Genomic DNA, 20,650 nt, shown 5'->3' on the forward strand with positions numbered 1-20,650 from the left:
CTATGGAGCACAGTTCTACTCTAACACACATGGGGTGGCCATGAGTCAGAATCGACTTGATGGCAATGGGTTTGCCCTGGTTTTGTCAAAGGAGAAGCCATGTTCACTCCCAAAGCCTCCTGCAGAGAAAATGCAAATTTTGTGAAAAATAATTTGATAAATTCACAGATGTTAAGCTTCCCTTACCACTCTGGATGCTGTCTATAATTCGGAGTAAAACAGGCTCAGACCTTTAGCAAATGCATACAACTCTATGATCACAAACACTGCCCACGACTGTTTGGCAGCAAAGGTCTTGGACACTCATGCTCCGCCAGCAGCCCAAGGCTTTTATCTTCATAGGAGACCTAGGCAATCCCAAATCCTTGTAAAATCCAAGAGATAAGGCTACCACGGCTTCCTGAATTGGAATATTTCCACTGAATTTTCAACCACACAGCCAGCCCTCCCTGACCCAGGTAAATGAATGCAGACAGGGTGAGGAGGGAGGGAGAAGGGGGCACTGGGGCTTTGTTGGTTTTTTTTTGGGTTTGGGTTTGGGAAGCTGGTTTTGTGGTTGTTTGGGGTTTTGTTTTGTTTTTTAAACTAACACTGCTTTTAACTGAAATTTCTACAGCTGAAAAATAAAAGCAACCTCCTGCTGCTATCTGCTGAAGACAGACACGGACATTCTGGCTGGACCGTGCCTATGGGCAGAGGTACTGTCGCACAGTTTCATCTGTCTGACATTAAGACTCCTGGGTGCTGCGTCTCAGAGAGCCCCCAGAGCCTCCAGTGACAGCAATCACACTTGCTGTAATGGTGGACCAGTATTGCAAGCCACCACCTATCTGTCATACTATGGTGGCTAGCATGTTGCTGTGACGCTGGAAGCTATGCCACCAGTATTTCAAATACCAGCAGGATTATGCATGGTGGGCAGGTTTCAATGGAGCTTTTATACTAAGACAGCCTAGGAAGAAAGGCCTGCAGATCTACTCCCCAAAACGAGCCACTGAAACCCTACAGGTCACAAAGGAACACTGTCCGACACCATGCTAAAAGAAGAGCCCCCATGCTGGAAGGCGCCCAGAACACACAGTGACCACAGCAACAACGGACTTGAGCATGCCAAGTACACCAATGATCGTGACGATGGCGCCGGACCAGGCGACATACCGTTCACTTGTGCGTGGGGTGGCCACAAGTCAGAGCCAACTCAATGGCAGCTAACGACCAGCACCACCTGCCAGAAGGGTACCAACCACTTCCCTAGAGAGGCCTGCCAGGCGCTCGTCACAGCTCCCTTCTCTTTCTGGGGTGGGACTGGGTTTGCAGTGAAGGCAATCTCCTCTGCAAAGACTAGGACAGCTCCCTGCAAATCGGCCAAGACTATGGTTCCTGCCTTGGTGTGACTGGGTTCTGCAGAAGAGAAACAGCTGACAGGCTGTGAGTGAGAGGGTAGGTCAGTGGGCCTGGGCCCGGGGGACTTCCTTTGGGCCATCAGTCTGGTGTCAGGCAGCAGGCACGTGCCTAGCCTACCTACCTCCCTCCCAGCAGAACATGCAGGGTGATGAAGAAGCCGCTTGAGAACACTGCAGCTGTAGAAACCAGGACTCTTTGGCCCCTGGGAGCAATGCTACCCTGTCCTCACTGGCTGTCAGTAAACAAAGGCAGGATTCCACTGCCCTTCCTACCACAGCCTCCCAACAGAACCCAAATCTCCACGAACCGCCTCCTCTCAATGACACCACCCCCAACTCCTCTATCCTAAACAACGGTGCCTCCCTCCTTGTTATGGGTTGAATTGTGTCCCCCAAAAAGATATGCTGAAGCCCTAACCACGGGCAATCATGATGCACCCGTACCTGGAAACAGGGTTACAGCAGATGTAATGGGTTAACACAAGGTCGTCTGGGGAAAGGCAGCCCTAATCTAATACGGCTGTGTCCTTAGGATACGGGGGAGGGGAAGGAGAAAGGAAGGGGAGTGGAGGGTGGGAGGGGGTGGAAGGGTTGAAAGGGAGGGAGGAGTGGTGTGAAGGGGAAGGGGAGAGAGGCGGGGAGGAGGAGGGGGAGGGAGGGAGGGGTGGGAGAAAGGAAGGGGTAGGCAGGTGGGGAGTCGCGGGGAGAGGGAGGGAGCACCCTTGCATACAAGCTGATTTTCTGTAACGGTGGTGGGATAATTTGGAAATGGATAGTGGTGATGGTTTCATAACATGACGAACCTAACTAATGTTTCTGAATTGTACACGTAAAAAAGGCTGAACTGGCAAACGTTTTGTTATATACCTTTTTACTACAGTAAAACATTTCTTAAAAGTCAAAGTGAGGAAAGCCAGGTGAAGATGGAAGCAGAGATGAGAAGGATACATCACCCAGCCCAGGACACCCAGGAGCGGGGCCGCCACCAGAAGCTGGAAGAGACATGGAAGGCTCCCACCCAGAGCCCTCAGAGGGAGCAAGCTCTGTGACACCTTGGTTTCGGGCTTCTAGCCTCCAGAGCTGTGAGAAAATGCATTTCTCTGGTTTTAAGCCGCCCAGCCTGTGGCCTTTTGTTACAGCAGCCACAGGAAATTCATACACTCCTATTTAGAAGAGAGGAGCCCTGGTGGTGCAGGGGTTAAAAGCTTGGCTGCTAACCAAAAGGTTGGCAGTTCAAACCCAGCAACCCATCCTTGGAAACCCTGAGGCAGTTCAACTCTGTCCTACAGGATCTCTGTAAGTAGGAACAGACTCAAGGGTGCCTAACAACGACAACATTCGGAAGAGAAACCGGTCCAAGATATTTCTCCTACACGTCTCGAAGCAGAAAGCAGGTCCCATGTATCCACGGCGTTTCCCACTTTAGTTCTGTGGTCAGAAAGCATCACTTTCTCATGGGTATTCTGGCACCCACCCAAATCTAAGCTCCGTCAAGGCAGAACCAGTGCTTTCTCTCTGCACACTGCTTCCCAAAGCTCAGTAGGGTGCTGCGCAGAGAGAGGGTGCCAGAAGACCCAGGGAAAGAAGAGGGTGGACCCGCAGAGGGGTGCGAGGACAAGGTGGCCTCTCCCACCTTGAGAGTCAGTCAGAACAGTCCTCGTGGGTTGCCAACATCGCTAAACAGTACACAATCCATCCAAAAGTCAGTTAAGCTAAGATGCCAAACTGAGCCTTCAAGAGGAAAAGATTCTGCACAAGGTAGATAGGACTCGGGCCCCACATACTAGGACAGGCCCCATCGTCTGCAGTACCATGTGGTGATCTGTGGCTCTAGCCGAGCATAAATCAGGCCGAGAACAGCAGGCCCGCCAGTCAGCGGGCCACAGGCACTCTGCGGCTGGACATCAATCATGCCTGGTCACTCTGGGTGGCCAAGCACAGGCAGAGGCAGCCAATGGGACAGGCGGCCTTGCTGACTGGACTGACAAAGAGCTTGTTCAACTTAGTCTATCACATGTACGAATGTTTTAATTCCAGTAATTCAGCAACATTACTTTTTTTTCTTTTATTTTAACCTACTGTGTATCGGGGAAGTTAGCTGAGTGCGTGCAGGGCTACACAGTCCCATTCAAGTGACACTGGAGACTGGAGGAGCCCTGGGGGCGCAGTGGTTAAGAGCTCGACTGCTAACAAAATGTCAGCAGTTCAAATTCACCAGCTGCTCCTTGGAAACCCTATGGGGCAGAACTACTCTGTCCTATAGGGTCACTTTGAGGTGGAATCAACTCGACGGCAACGGGTTTGGTTTTGGATTTTTGTCTACTGGAACATAAAGCTAAGGTTGAAAAGCACCGAGCCTAAATACACCAGAGATCTGACTTCAGAGAACGTTGCAGTCCCAGGAACTTGTGGGAGAAAGGTGCTGGAGAATAACCAGAGGGGTGTTGAGGCATTCCTAGAGGGGCAGACAAGCTCTGAACCAACAGGGCAGAAATGGGGGAAGGAAAGATTGGCTAACATGGAAAAGGCTAGATCATCAAGCTGAAATCAGACTCTGGAGTGTATGCAGTTCCACAACGTGTGCACGTTTCTGTGTGTATGTGCACCTGTCTGCATGTGTGTGCACGTGTCTGTGTGTGTGCACCTATCTGTGTGTGTACACCTGTCTGTGTGTGTGTGTACGTGCGTGTATGTAAAAGACAATGAGAAAGATACATAAACCAGTGTTTAGGAAGACAGATTTCAAAGGACATCTCAAAAAAATTTGAGAGGACTTAATAAGTTAACCACTCCCCATCTGTCAATTCATCATACTGTGAAGGCTTGCACGTTGCTGTGATGCTGGAAGCTACCACCCGTATTGCAAATACCAGCAGGATCACCCATGGTGGCAGGTTTCCACAGAGCTTCCAGACTAAGACAGACTGGGAAGACAGGCCTGCTGACCTACTTACGAAAACTCACCAATGAAAAGAACATTGTCCCACTCACTTGCTTTGGACATGTCGTCAGAAGGGATCAATCGCTGGAAAAGGACATCGTGTTTGGTGAAGCAGAGGGCTAGGAAGATGGATTGGCTGGAGTATGCTGCCTATCTTGAAGATGACTTGGGACCAGACAATTCATTACGTGGTACAAATGGCCACTACAAGTCAGAACTGAAGCCATAAGTGAAAGGATAATAAAAATGACAACGAATAAGAGAGGTCAATGCTAATCCACAAGCTAAAAATCCAGAGGCAGGACAACTGGTGGTAACATTAATACGTACCAGGAAGGGGGAAGAGGGAACGTGGTGAGTTGCGGTTTCAGGTTGAACTTCCCGGATTGCTTAGACATCCTGTGGAGGAAACACCCTACGGTGACCCCACTGATCTACACCCTGTGTAATCCCCTTCTGTTGAGTATGGGCTGGATCAGTGACTTGATTCTCACCAACAGAACATGGCAGAGATGGTGGGACGCCATCCTCTTGACTCAGTTACATTATACAACAAAGGTGATAGGAGACAATCCCATGATGACATTTCATTACATAAGATTCCATCTCGGCCGACTGGAGAAAGATGCTCCTACTGGCCATGAAGAAGCAAACTGCCATGTTGTAGGCTGCCTATGGAGGGTACCATGTATTACTTGCCAAGAAAAAAAATGACCAAACCCATTGCCTTCAAATCGATTCTAACTCATGGCGATCCCATAATGTTTAAATAATAAAAAACTCGTGAAGAAGCTAAGTTAGTCAACAGATCATCCCGGGGTCTAGAGTTAAAGCCACACCTGGTAAGAAGGAGGTGGAAGGGAAGGAGGGATTTGCAGGGAGGAAGGCCCCCACATTCCTTTCCTGATGTCCTCCCAGGAACACTGTGGGTTCCCTACAGGCACAGGGCAATGCCTGACAGAAACCAGCAGCCTGGTGTGCAGGGAGAGGCAGCACTTGCCACCCTGGAGAGGGCAAGCTTCCTTCAGGCCCACTGCCACATCCGCCTGTCACTCAGGGCACGAGGCCTTTACCATAGAAACCAGGACACACATGCTGGGAGATGGTCTTGGAGATAAGATCAAAAAGCTTGAAAGGTTCTCACAGTTTATTGGTATTTTGCAAAGAAGCTTTTAGTTTCAACTGCAAAGAGGTTGAACAATTACCAATTTTTTTTAACCGTTTCTTCTGGGTTTTTTTTTTTAATCATGTGTACATACTCCAGATTCCATTATTCAACCCTGGTTCACCATGCTCCCCCCACACTGGGTTACTTATTTTCAAGAAAATCTCAAGCATCATATTATGTCATCCACAGATCAGGATTCCCCTAGAGAATTCAAAGCACTGTCTCATACATCAGCAAATGTGATCCTCGCTACCAGGTAAGTGATAAAAGCAAGTAGGGTAAAATGCTAATGTAGAATCATGGTGACGGGTATGAGGGTATGTCACTAAACCACTGGTTTTCAGCAGGGTGATTTTACCAACAGAGGGGATATTTAGCAGTTTCTGGAGACATTTTAATTGTCACATCTGAGGCAGTGCTACCGGCATTTGATGCCTTCAAACAAGCTCTGGGGTGTTTATTTTGAAATCAGCCTCTTGCCAGTCACACAGCAATTAACTTCCCACACAGGCTAGGCCTCAGGTACTCTGCCACTAGGGGGTGGTCAAGTGCACCCACCACCACCACCTCTCTGAGAAGCAGCCCCAGGGTAGGGTTCATGGGCCAGGAGCTCTTGAATTCAGGGAGCAGTGAATAAAAGCTCAGATACTGCCATGTTCTCTCCCAGGATTTTTATTTGTTTCATTGGGCATTTTAGTCTCCCAATCCTCAAGGAGTCAGATGGGGCAGATGGGATACGGGGACTCTGGGGCTGAGGCTCTGAGCCTGGGGATCTTCCTTTTCTTTTCCTGGTGGTGCTTCTTCCTGGTGCTCAGTCTTCCTGTCCATCACAGCAATGAGCTCCACAGGGCTAGGAACAGGCTGAGGGTCTAGAAAATGAGCCTCAGCCTGCTTTAAACATGAGCCCCAAGCCGACCTGACACCAGGACAAAGGTGTCCTATACCTGGTCTACTCCAGAAAAAGAAAAAAAAAGTTGCTGTCAAGTCGATTCTGACTCATGGGGACCCTGTGTGTGTCAGAGCAGAACTGTGCACCACAGGGTTTTCAATGGCTGATTTTTCAGAAACAGATCACCAGGCTTTTCCTTCCAGGCACCTTTGAGTGGACCTGAACCACCCAGGGATTCCTGGTCTACTCTGGCTCCTTGGGAATTGCGACACTAAAGCCCTAGCCAGTAGCAAGTGTGTCTTCTCTCCCCCTGACAAACCCGAGTAACCCTAGGTGGCTGTTCAAGCTTTGGGGACCCTCAGCCCTAGCCCTTCTCTCATTATGTCTCTCTACCACAAAAACAACGCATAAGGTAGGTAGCAAGGTGCCACAAGCTGCGCACAGGTTCAGAAGTACTGCCGTAAGAACTAGTCCAGACTTTGCCACGTCCTACGCAGTCCCCTCCAGCCCTATGGGTGCAGTGGTTAAGACCTTGGCTGCTCACAAGGTAATTACGAGCCCAAGAGACAAAAAGGGCCACATAAACCAGAGACTACATCATCCTGAGGCCAGAAGAACTAGATGGTGCCCGGCTACAATCAATGACTGCCCTGACAGGGACACAACAGAGAACCCCTGAGGGAGCAGGAGAGCAGTGGGATGCAGACTCCAAATTCTCATAAAAACACCTGACTTAATGGTCTGGCTGAGACTAGAAGGACCCTGGTGGTCATGGCCCCCAGACCGTCTGTTGGCCCAGGACAGGAACCATTCCCAAAGCCAACACTTAAGACAGGGATTGGACTGGACAATGAGTTGGAGAGGGATGCTGGCAAGGAGTGAGCTTCTTGGATCAGATGGACACTTGAGACTATGTTGGCATCTCCTGCCTGGAGGGGAGATAAGAGGGTAGAGGGGGTTAGAAGCTGGCGAACTGGACACAAAAAGAGAGAGTGGAGGGAGGGAGCGGGCTGTCTCATTAGGGGGAGAGCAATTGGGAGTATGTAGCAAGGTGTATATAAGTTTTTGTGTGAGAGACTGACTTGATTGGTAAACTTTCACTTAAAGCACAATAAAAATTAAAAAAAAAAAAAAGAGCTTGGCTGCTAACCAAAAGGTCGACAGTTTGAATCCACCAGGCGCTCCTTGGAAACCCTATGAAGCAGCTCTACTCTATCCTGTGGGGTTGCTATGAGTCAGAATCAAATTGACTTGATGGCAACGAGTTTTAAGAGGTCTCCTGCCTGCCCAAACTTAGGCTTCATGCTTCAAAGAAAGACTGTTAATTACGCATTATGATACCAATTATATCTGAATGCATTATGAAAGAGGATCTTTGCTAATCAATTTTACTGTTTTAATTCTTTTCTTCTATCATTTTTAATAATTATACTCTGGTTTTTATTACATGAAGATACAATTAAGAGAGAAAAGTCCTTTATATTTTTAATCTATTTAAATTTCTTTCTTTTTTTTAACATAAAGAATTTCACGCCCATCTATACTAATGTGGCACCTAATATAGCCAAAAGACAAAAGGAACAGCTTAGATAAAACTAGCTGGGTTCCATGTAGGCAGGAAAATGCAAGTCTACTTACTTAGCACAAGGCATTCATTAAAAGGACAAAGAACACTGGATCACGCGCAGGCAGAACGAACCCCACACTAGCAAGCTAAATCAGAGGAGAACACTTTACGGTATCTACCAGGAGTGCTGGGCATGGAGGCAAGGGTGGTTCAGTGGGAGAAATCCCACCTTCAACTTCGGAGACCTGAGTTCTATTCCCAGCCAGTGCACCCCATGCGCAGCCACCGGTCGTCTGTTACTGGAAGCTTGTATGTTGCTATGATGCTAAACAGGTTTCAGAGGAGCTTCCAGGCTAAGTGACATGCAAGTGATCGTGAGGACCACTCAGGACTAAACAGCACTGGGTCCATTGTACATGGGTGGCCATGAGCCAACTCAACAGCAGCTGACAACAATGACAAAACCCTAGTGGTGTAGTGGTTCAGAGCTATGACTGCCAACCAAAGTGTCAGCAGTTCAAATCCACCAGGTGCTCCTTGGAAACCCTACTCTGTCGTATAGGGTCACTATCAGTGAGAATCAACTCAGCAGCAACAGGTTTTACTATCCAGTTCAAACTCACAATCCGTAAAGATTAAAACACACACACACACACACCCATTGCTGTTGAGTCGATTCCGACTGATGGCAACCCTACACAGCTCAGGAAACCCTATGGGGCATTTCTACTGTTATGTGGGGTTGCTTTCAGTCTAAAATCAACTTGATGGCACCTACCAACAACAACCCAATAAAATGACACCATTATTTAATGTTAACTGACCCATGCGAAATTACATTTGCTTTCAAGTGTAAGGATAATGTTGTCTGACATGCAGAAAAATAAACAAAAAATAAAACTATTTTACTACGGAGCCAAAAAAAAATTCACAATCACATATAGTAAGGCTAAGTGATATTGAGAGGGATATGTTTGGGTGAGCCATCCACTAATAGCTTTATTCTTCCTCTGAGTATCTTCTAGCCCAGAGGTAAGCAAACTTTTTTGTAAACGGCCAGATAGTAAATGTTTTACGTTTACAGGCCATGTGGTCTCTGTCGCAACTACTCAACTCTGCCACTGCTTTGCGAAAGGGTCCATAGACAACAGGGAAGCAAATGGGTGTGGTTGCTTTCCAATAAAACTTCACAAAAACAGAGCCCGTGGTCTGTAATCTGCTGGCCCCTGTTCTAGTCTTCAGAGTGCTAGGCAGGAGGGGTAAAGCAGAAGGATGCTTAGAGCCAAAAAACCCAACCCGTTGCCATCGAGTCGATTCTGACTCATAGCGACCCTATTGGACAGAGCAGAACTGCTCCATAGAGTTTCCAAGGAGCGCCTGGCAGGTTCAAACTACTGACCCTTTGGTTAGCAGCTGTAGCACCTAACCACTATGCCACCAGGGTTTCCAGAAGGATGCTCAGGATGTAAGAAAATGGCAGAAATAAGCAAAGAGATCCAGTTGATCTGAAATTGGATAAACTAAGGCAATGATAATAGACTATCATACTCATGAGCAATCTTCCAAGACCAAAACCAAGTCTAGGTGTACTGCGTAGGAGTCATTTCTCAACAATCTTTGTTTTAAGTTGCAAGCGTTTCTCCCAACAGGAGCAGCTTCCATCTCATCATGGGGTTTGCCTTCTGAACTGGGTATCCATCTGTTGTGGTTAGTTGCCATGGAATTGGCTCTGACTCATGGCAACTTTATGTATAACGGAACAAAATGCTGCCTGCCTGGTCTTGCACCATACATGGTCACTGGTATATTTGAGCCCACTGTTGTGACTATAGGAAACCCTGGCGGCGTAGAGGAAACCCTGATGTATAGTGGTTAAGAGCTATAGCTACTAACCAAAAGCTTGGCAGTTCACCTGACAGGGAACACAACAGAGAGTCCCTGCTGGAGCAGGAGAAAAGTGGGGTGCAGAACTCAAATTCTAGTAAAAAGACCAGACTTAATGGTCTCTGTGATGGATCCTGGAAGACACAGCCCTTGGACTCTCTGTTAACCCAGAACTGAAATCATTCCTGAAGCCAACTCTTTAGACAAAGATTAGACTGGACTATAAGACATAAAATGATACTCGTGAAGAGAGTGCTTCTTAGCTCAGGTAGATAAAAAAAAAAAAAAAATTTACTTGAAATTAAATGGGAAGCTTCTGTCCGGAGGTGAGATGAGAAGGCAGAAAGGGACAGGAACTGGTTGAATGGACATGGGAAATCCAGGGTGGAAAGGAGGAGTAAACCGTCACATTACAGGGTCACATAACAATGTGTGTATAAATTTTTATATGAGAAACTAACTTGAATCGTAAACTTTCACTTAAAACACAATAAAAAAAAAAAAGGAAAAGTTCAGCAGTTTGAATCTACCAGCTGCTCCTTGAAAACCCTATGGGACAGTTCTACTCTGTCCTACAGGGTCACTATGAGTCAAAATCAACTCGACGGCAATGGGTTTTGGCTTGGTTGTGGCTATTGTGCCAATCCGCCTCATTGAGGGTTTCTATCCTTTTCACGGACCCTCTACTCTATCAGACATGATATCCTTTCCCAGAGACTGGTCTTTCCTGATGACATGTTCAGGGCAAGCAAGATGAAGTCCCACCATTCTCGCTTCTAAGAAGCTTTCCAGTTTTACTTCTTCTAAGATAAAAACTGGAATGGGCTCCATTCGAGGTGCTATTATGGCCTCCCCAAACTGTCTGGCCTGGAGACCCTCTTTGTAGTGGGCAGTACTTTTTGGAGAGGGAGCCAGCCTGGGCTGGGGGTACAGCCTGTGGTCACTGAGTGGAAAGAAGTAACTGGTCCACCAAGGAATGCACCCACCCAGCAACTCATAAACCATTCACAAATGAAATGCTAACTAAACAACCTTCCCCACCTCCAGCCCTGAATGGCCAGGAATAACCAGGCTGCCTGGAACAGCTGAGGCCCACCACTGTCACCTCTCACCCCCCAAATACGTGTGCCCCTCCCTCTCCTGGGCCCTCTTCCGCTCACACACTTCACATCCCATTCATGAGCAGATGCTGTCGGCTCTTCCTCCAAAATGTATCCAGAATCCACCTGCTCCTCACCAGCTCCGCCACCAGGGCCCCAGTCACTGTCTCCTTGTAGCTGGTCTCTCTGATTCTGCTGTTGATACTCCCCACTCCCCGCCCCACCGCCAGAGTATTCTCATGTTAAAAGGCAAGTCGGATCATGCCCACCCTCAGCTCATGAGCCTCTAATGACCTCCAACGTCCCGGCTATGAATGTCCTTCAAGGCCCTATGCAATCTGGACCCCAATACACACCCAACCCCCACCACCTCCCTAATCACCCCTAGCTGTCTCCCACTCATCCCTAATCACCCTTAGCTGTCTCCCACTCATCCCAGCGGCGTCCTTGTTCCTCAGACAACCCAGCCACACCTGAAACTCAGGCCCCTGTACTTCTCTTCCCTCGGCCAGGAACGTTCCTCCCCAAGTAATCCGCGGGGCTGGCTCCCTCCTCTCCTTCCCGTCTTTGCTCAAACTTTTCCTCAGAGAGATTCTCACTATTTTTAAAATCACAACCCAACCTTGCTACAGAAGCCCTAGGTGGTGCAAATGGTTAGTGCACTCAGCTCCTAAATAAAAGGTTGGAGGTTCCAGCCCACCCAGAGGCACTTTGGAAGAAAATCCTGGCCACCTACTAGCAAAAAAACCACTGAAAACCCTACGGAGCACAGTTCTACTCTGACACACGTGGGGTCACCGTTAGTCGGAATGGACTTGACGGCAACTGGTTTGTCGCCCTCCTATCCCGCCCCCAGGGCTCCCTATTGTCCTTCCTTGCTTTAGTTTTCTCCTCAGCACCCACCACCCACCATATGGCGCACTATACATTTTACATGGTCGTTCATTTCCTTTTTCTGACTGCACACACACTAGAACGGAAGCCCCGTGAGGGCAGGAACTCTGTCCCAGGTGCCTAGAACAGAGAGAGGCCCAGAGCAGGTGCTAAAGGAGGGTTTTTGACTCAACTAGTGCCCTCACAACTACTTGCACTGGAGTATCTCAGACCACTCCTTTTTTCTTTTTTTTTTTTTAAAGCTCTTGTTTTTTATCACAGTTTAATTAATCCTACTTCCATCTTCATTCAATTATGATTCGATTTCTTGTCTCTTCCTTTACCACTCCAAATCATCCCTTTCTGTCTGTCTTTCCTTGTTATCTAGAAGCATCTATTCACTACAATTTAGAAATCTTCTTTTTTTTTAAAGAAGGGGGGGCTACTTTTTTTACTCAGTTTCTTTCAAATTCTCAACCCAATATAAAACATGGTATCAATCCAAGAGTTTACAATGATATTTAAAAAGAAAAAACCCTCATGGACCACATTTGGAGAATGAGGCAGGGACAACTCATTATTCTGATGGGTAAAAGGAAAGAATCAAGGCATTACCCTGCCTTTCCCATATGAACTATACCCCAAGGTAATTAAAAGGAAAAATGTTTGGAGGGTTTTCTTTATAGAAATTTCCCAGCTAATAAATGCAGAGTAAATGATAGAATTCGAGTATCACCTTTTCGTAATTCCTAATGAAATAATGCAGTCCCTGGGAGGTGCAGACAGCTAATGTTCTCAACTACTAATAGTAAGGTGGGAGGTTCAAGTCCACCCAGAGGCACCTCAGAAGAAAGGCCTGGTAATCTACTTCAGAAAAATCAGCCATTAAAAACCACATGGAGCACAGCTCTACTCTGACACACATGGGGTCAACCATGAGTCAAGAGTAACATGACAGCAACCATTTTTGGTAATGAAATAATGGATCTGAGCAATGATCGGCAATGGCTGCTAAAACCCTAAGGGCAAAAGCTGACAGGGAACATAATTAATGGATCGATCAGACTGACCACACCTGTCAGTGTAATGTTGCAGAAAGTGACAGATGTGCCACCTGACGGAAGTTGTGCCATCAGCTATGAAATACTCCTGCCCCAAAATGTGAACCTGAATCTGATTCAGCCTTTATAGGAAAGACATATGTTAAATGACACCGTAGGGATGTCGCAGCAAAATCAAGACACTGTGGAACAAGACGGAACAAATGGCCCAGCTTCTCCAAAAAATAACTTACAAGACAGAACAAGCTGGGGACAGGAACTTACATCTTAAAAGAAACTTAAGAGACTTATTGACCATATGTAGTGACTAGGCTTTGTTCAGATTCTTTGATTACCTTGAGATATTTTTAACTAACTGTTAAAAAATATTTATAAGACAATAAGTGAAATTTAAACATGAATACCAGTGATATTAACAAGTGAACTGCTGTTCTCTTTTTTAATGTACAGATGTATTGATTTTTTAAATATTTTAAATTTTTTTGAAGAAAATTTACATAGCAAATGAGGCTCTCATTTAACAATTTCTACACCTATTATTCAGTGACACTGGTTGTACTTTTCACAATGCGAAACCCTGGTGGCTTAGTGATTAAGAGCTATTGCTGCTAACCAAAAGGTCAGCAGTTTGACTTCACCAGGCACTCCCTGGAAACCACATGGGGCAGTTCTACTCTGTCCTACAGGGTCGCTGTGAGTCACAGGGTCGCTGTGAGTCGGAATCGACTGGACAGCAATGGGTTTGGTTTTTTTGTTTGTTTGTGTTTTTCACAATGTATCAGCATTCTCATTATTTCCATTCTGGCTGTTCCATTTGCATTAATCTAGCTTCCTTGTCCCCTCTGACCTTCTCAGCTTTGGTCTTGGGTAAAAGTTGAGCGCTAAGTCTCGTTTAGATGACTGTCTAGAGAAGCACAGTACTCATGGGTGATATCATTTATTTTAGGAGCCACTCTGTCTTTTGGTTGGTAGAACTCTAGGAGTGGTCTGAGTTCCAAGTTTAAAGGGTGTCCAAGAGGACAGTCCCAGGAATTCCTCTAGTCTCTACCGGTTCAGTAAGTCTGGCTGTTTTTAGGAATTTGAGTTTTGTTCTACATTTTTTTCTTATTCTATCCAAGGCCATTTATTGTGTCCCTGGTCAGAACGGTCAATAGTGGTAGCCGGGCACCATCTAGTTGTTTTGGTCTCAAGGCAGGTGAGGCCTTGGTTCATGCAGGCTATTCATACAGACTAGTTTCCTCTTTTAGAGAACCATGCTGAAATAGTTATAAATGAACGAGATTTTTTTTTTAAATCCTCACCCCAATATTCCTTTTCAAACAAAGATACAAATGCCCTTAGCTGATTTGATTCTCTTTTCTGTAGAAGTCACTGTCTTACAAATATACCCATGAATGAAGTGATATATACAAAGAATACAAAAAAAAACCCACTGCTGTCAAGTCGATTTCGACTCATAGCCACCCTACAGGACAAAGAAGAACTGCCCCATAAGGTTTCCAAGAAACAGCTGATGGATTTGAACAGTCAGTCTTTTGGTTAGCAGCCAAGCTCTTAACCACTGTACCACCAGGGCTTATAGAAAGAATAGAAGGTGAAAAATCAGCAAACATAGGCACAGATTTAGGACTATATGGGATATGACATAAACGAAAAAGGAAATGTATTTATATACCCTAAAAAGTCCTCCAAAGCACGTGACAGGGCGTTTATGACAGCGTACACTGCTCACCGTTGTGGAGGTCAGGCTTCTGACAAGGGTAACATCTGGAACACAGCTGTGAACCTGAGAATTAAAAAAAAGGCATGTGAGTGAGAAAGGCTTCTGAGCTTTCACAAAGTGCACGCACTTCATTCCATGGAAGAAAAAGACACCCTTCATTTCTAAAGCCGTATCAACCCAGGCATCAGCAAGAGCTGACAGCAGAGGGAGGCGGCAAGGGCGTGAGCAGCAGAGGAGCAGGACAATCCAGGCCATTGGAACAGAGGCAAACAGTCCCACAGGGAGTAAATCCTGGAGGAGATCAACCTAACACGGCCTTCTAATTGTAGCAACGCCCCAGACTCACCTGGACAGGTAGGTCAAACAAGGCTCAGAAACCTGTGAAAGGAAACACAAGCAACAGAAGAAAGCATACATAAATTGCGTGTCATCAAAATCAAAAAATTTTGTTTCAAAGGACACCACCAAAAGAGGAAAAAGGCAACCCATATGACAGAGAAAATATTTACAGATTATATATGTGATAAGGGGCTTGTATCTAGAATATGTAAAGAATTTTTACAAGTCAACAATAAAAAAGATGAAATAATCCAATTTAAAAATGGGTCGAGGATTTGAATGGACCGTTATCTAAAGAGGAGCCCTGGTGACACAGTGGTTAAGGGCAGTTCAAATCCACCAGATGCTCCTTGGTAACTCTATGGGGCAGCTTTACTCTGTCCTATAGGGTCACTATGAGTTGGAATCAACTCACTGGCAATGGGTTTGGTTTTTTGTTTTTTTTTTTCTCTAAAACCCCAAACCAAAAAACCCATTGTCATTGAGTCAATTCCGACTCATAGCGACCCTATAGGACAGAGTAAAACGGCCCCATAGAGTTTCCAAGGAGCACCTGGTGGATCTGAACTGCCTACCTTTTGGTTAGCAGCCGTAGCGCTTAACCACTATGACACCGAGGTTTCCTTTTTTTCTCTAAAGAAGACATACAAATAGCCAACAAGCACATGAAAAGATGCACAACATCACTGGCCATCAGTGAAATGCAAATCAAAGCCACAGTGAGATACCACTTCACACTCGCTAGGATGGCTATAACCAAAAACACAGATAATAACAAGTGTTGTGGAGGACGGGGGGAACTTGGAACCCTCACACACTGCTGGTAGGAAAGTAAAATGGTGCAGCTTCTTTGGAAAACTGTCTGGCAGCTCCTCAAAAAGTAAAACATAAACAAGCGGCCATCTAAGATGCATCAATTGGTCTCAACCCACCTGGAGCAAAGGAGAATGAAGAACACCAAGGTCACACGATAACTAAGAGCCCAAGAGACAGAAAGGGCCACATGAACCAGAGACCTACATTATCCTGAGACCAGAAGAACTAGTTGGTGCCCAGCCACAATTGATGACTGCCCTCACAGGGAGCACAATAGAGAACCCCTGAGGGAGCAGGAGATCAGTGGGATGCAGACCCCAAATTCTCATAAAAAGACCATACTTAATGGTCTGGCTGTGACTAGAGGAATCCCAGCAGTCATGGTCCCCAAACCTTCTGTTGGCACAGGACGGGAACCATCCCCGAAGACAATTCATCAGACATGAAAGGGACTGGACAGTGGGTGGGAGAGAGATGCTGATGAAGAGTGAGCTAATTATATCAGGTGGACACTTGAGACTGTGTTGGCATCTCCTGTCTGGAGGGGGGATGGGAGGATAGAGAGAGTTGGAGGCTGGCAAAGTTTTCACGAAAGGAGAGACTGGAAGGGCTGACTCATTAGGGGGAGAGCAAGTGGGAGTAAGGAGTAAGATGTAAATTAACTTATATGTGACAGACTGACTTGATTTGTAAACGTTCACTTGAAGCTCAATAAAAGTTAATAATAAAAAAAAAAAAGTAAAGCATAATCAATTGGTCTCAACCCACCTGGATCAAAGGAGAATGAAGAACACCAAGGTCACACAATAACTATGAGCCCAAGAGACAGAAAGAGCCACATGAGACAGAGACTGACATCATCCTGAGACCAGAAGAACTAGATGGTGCTTGGCCATAACCGATGACTGCCCTGACAGGGAGCACAACAGAGAACCCCTGGGGGAGCAGGAGATCAGTGGGATGCAGACCCCAAATTCTCATAAAAACACCAGACTCAATGGTCTGACTGAGACTAGAGGAATCCCAGCGGTCATGGTCCCCAAACCTTCTGTTGGCCCAGGACAGGAACCATTCCCAAAGACAACTCATCAGACATGGAAGGGACTGGACAATGGGTTGGAGAGAGAGGCTGACGAAGAGTGAGCTACCTGTATCAGGTGGATACTTGAGACTGTGTTGGCATCTCCTGTCTGGAGAGGAGATGGGAGGGTAGAGAGGGTTAGAAACTGGCAAAATTGTCATGAAAGACTGGAAGGAGGGAGCGGGCTGACTTATTAGGGGGAGAGTAAGTGGGAGTATGGAGTAAGGTGTATATGTGACAGACTGACTTGATTTGTAAACGTTCACTTAAAGCTCAATAAAAATTATTAAAGAAAAAAAAAGTAAAGCATAGAGTTACTCCATTGTTGTTAGGTGCCGCCAGATCAGTTCCAACTCCACGACCAAATGTACAACAGGAAACTCTGCCTGGTCCTGCACCATCCTCACAATCATTGCTATGCTGAGCCCATGGAATTACTCTATGACCCAGCAGTTCCACTCCTAGGTATATACCCAAAAGCACTGAAAACATATGTCCACTAAAAACTTGTACACGAATGTTCAATCTTGCATTCTTCATATTAGCCAAAAAATTGGGAATAACCCAAAAGTCCATCACCTAATGAATAAATACAATGTGGTATGCCATTACAATGGCATACTATTTGGCAATAAAAAGAATAAAGTACTGATAAATTGAACGCTTCAAAGGCCAGTGTAACGGGGCGGGGGTTTGGGGACCATGGTTTCAGGGGACATCTAAGTCAATTGGCATAATAAAATCTGTTAAGAAAACATTGCCCATCCCACCTTGGAGAGTGGCATCTGGGGTCTTAAACGCTAGCAAGCAGCCACCTACGATGTATCAACTGTCTCAACCCACCTGGAGCAAAGGAGAATGAAGAACGCCAAAGACACAAGGTAATTATGAGCCCAAGAGACAGAAAGGGCCACTTAAACCAGAGACTACATCATCCTGAGACCAGAAGAACTAGATGGTGCCCGGCTACAACCAATGACTGCCCTGACAGGGAACACAACAGAGAACCCGTGAAGGAGCAGGAGAGCAGTGGGATGCAGACCTCAAATTCTCGTAAAAAGACCAGACTTAATGGTCTGACTGAGACTGGAGGGACCCCAGAGGTCATGGTCCCCAGACCTTCTGTTAGCCCAAGACAGGAACCATTCCCAAAGCCAACTCTTCAGACACGGATTGGACTGGACTATGGGATAGAAAATGATACTGGTGAAGAGTGAGCTTCTTAGATCAAGTAGATACATGACATTATGTGGGCAGCTCCTCTCTGGAGAGGAGATGAGAGGGCAGAGGTGGTCAGAAGCTGCTCAGATGGACACGAAAACAGTGAATGGTGGGAAGGAGTGTGCTGTCTCATTAGAGGGAGAGCAACTAGGAGTATATACCAAGGTGCATGTAAGTTTTTGTATGAGAGGCTGATTTGGTTTGCAAACTTTCACTTAAAGCACAATAAAAACTTGAAAACAAAAAAAAGAATAAAGTACTAATATGAACTACAACATGGATGAATCTTGAAAACATAATGCTAAGTGAAAGAAGCCAGTCACAAAACACCACATTTTATAAAATTCCATTTATACAAAGTTTTCTGAATAGGACAATCCATAGAGACAGAAAGCAGATTAGTCGTTGCCTAGGGCTTGGGATGGAAACCCTGGCGGGGTAGTTGCTAAGTGCTACAGCTGTTAACCAAAAGGTTGAGAGTTTGAATTTTCCAGGTGCTCCTTGGAAACTCTATGGGACAGTTCTACTCTATCCTACAGGGTCGCTATGAGTCGGAATTGACTCAACAGCAACAGGTTTGTTGGTTTTTTTTTGTTTTTTTTTTTTTACGGCTTGGGAGAGCAGGGAATGGGGAATGATTGCTAACGGGTACAGAGTTGTCTTGACGTGATGATAAAAATGTGCTAAAATTGATTGCACAACTCTGTGAACATATTAAAAGCCACTGAATCACATGCTTTAAATGAATGAATTGTATGGTATATGAATTATATCTCAACAAAGCTATTGTAAAAAAAGGAAGCGAGGAAGGCAATACATGATATAACTTAAAAATATTTTCAGTTAAAATGGTTATAATTTTAAAATCTTATTTATTTGCTTAATGGGGTAGGGGATCAGGATTCAGAAAACAGCAGAATTAAGATCAATGAGTAGAAATTAAAGCAGATTTCGGGCTTCATATCAAGGCAAAAAACCAGTTACCATCAAATCGACTCCAACTCATGGTGCCCCCCGTGTGTCAGAGTTGAACTGTGCTCCACAGGGTTTTCAATGGCTGATTTTCAGAAGTAGCCAGGCCTTTCTTTCCAGGTGCCTCTGGGTAGACTTGAATGTCCAACCTTTCAGTTAGCAGCCAAGAGCATTATCAGTCTGCACCACCTAGGGACTCCTGATATAAAGGCAGAGCTTCCTAGCAACGAAAACCAACCCACAAGGAGATGCCTGGTCTCCTCCTGTGCTGCAAAGCAGTGAGCTCCCCATCTCTGAGGTATGGAAGCAGACCCTGCACACCTGGGCTCCAAGCATGGGTAGGGGTTGAGTCAAAGGTCCTTGAGGATCCCAAGCAATTCCAAGGTTTATACTGGGTAAGAAGGAGCCCTGGTGGAACAGTGGCAAAGCATTTGGCTGTTAAGCAAAAGTTTGGCGGTTCAAACTCACCAGCCGCTCCGTGGGAGAAAATACCTGGTGATCTGCTCCCATAAAGACTTCAGCCTAGGAAACCCTGAGGCGGTTTTACCCTGTCCTATAGGGTTGCCATGAGTCAGAATGGACTCGAGGGTACACAACAACAACAAGCTGGGTAAGAGTAACTCAACTTCACAGACAGGGGTGCAGACCAAGTACCAGCGGGACCCAGACCTCCTGGCCCCAAGCTCAGCGGTATTGGTTCCACCCACTGCCTCTCAATACCTTACACCATGTAACACTTAACTTCTCTCATGCTTCGTCGCATGTGATTTCCTTGTTTTGCAAAACCTAGAAATGCCAGTTTCTATACATCAAACAGCCATTAGATAAGGGAAAACTTAGCTTTGAACATAACATCATGTGAGCAACTTACATACAATTCCCTGTGAGATTGAGGCAGATTGGTTCATCATCATCAAACATAATGACGCCTTTCAAAGTGGCATTGTGAAGACAGGCATACAAATGGAGAAAGCTAAAAAGCTGAATTAAAAACACAGGACAAAAAACAGGAAGTGCTAAACCCCCTACAAAACTGCCAGAGCACAAGCTAATCAATTTCCTAAGGTGCCCAAATACCAGCAGTGCCTTTAAGGATAACAAAGCTGCCTCCCTTGTGCGTCCAAAAGCGCCATCTACTGGATGAATATTATTTAGGGATATTCTCTAGCTGCCTGTTCAGATTACTTTCCAACTTTTTCCACTGTGTTCCGTGCCCTGGAGGCTAACCTCTATGGCCTGAATCAACCAAGCCCTCTTGCCCTTTGACCCCATGGGAGGAGGGAAAGAAGGTATCGTTTTAGTTGCTGTTGAGTTGGCTCAACCCATGGCAACCTTGTGTGTAACACAACAAAACATTGACCGATCCGGCACCATCTTCATGATTACTGGCATGTTTGAGTCTATTCTTGCGGCTACTGTGTCAATCCATCACACTGAAGGTTTTCCTCATTCTCGTTGGGCTTCGACTTTATGAAACACGCGTTTGAACTGTGGTGTTGGCAAAAAATATTAAACATACCATGGACCCCCAGGAGATCAAACAAATCAGGTTTAGAAGAAACACAACCAGAATGCTTCTTAGAAGCGAGGATGGCAAGACTGACACACTTAC

At 45.9% G+C, this 20,650-nt stretch overlaps 1 protein-coding gene across 4 annotated transcripts in view; it reads right to left on the reverse strand.

The window, feature by feature from the left end:
* The window catches only part of TIAM1 (TIAM Rac1 associated GEF 1), a 424,375-nt gene that overhangs the window by 313,734 nt on the left and 89,991 nt on the right, over window positions 1-20,650 (reverse strand). For 2 of the 4 annotated variants that reach the window (XM_064273167.1, XM_064273165.1), the window contains one exon: window positions 14,619-14,672. The gene's annotated coding sequence lies outside the window, so the exon portion shown is untranslated. Of the gene's footprint in view, window positions 1-14,561; window positions 14,673-20,650 lie in introns of all 4 variants that reach the window. The other 2 variants (XM_064273170.1, XM_064273162.1) reach the window with 1 other exon arrangement.

Source organism: Loxodonta africana, chromosome 20 (assembly GCF_030014295.1).
Source record: "Loxodonta africana isolate mLoxAfr1 chromosome 20, mLoxAfr1.hap2, whole genome shotgun sequence".
NCBI classification, from domain to species: domain Eukaryota; kingdom Metazoa; phylum Chordata; class Mammalia; order Proboscidea; family Elephantidae; genus Loxodonta; species Loxodonta africana.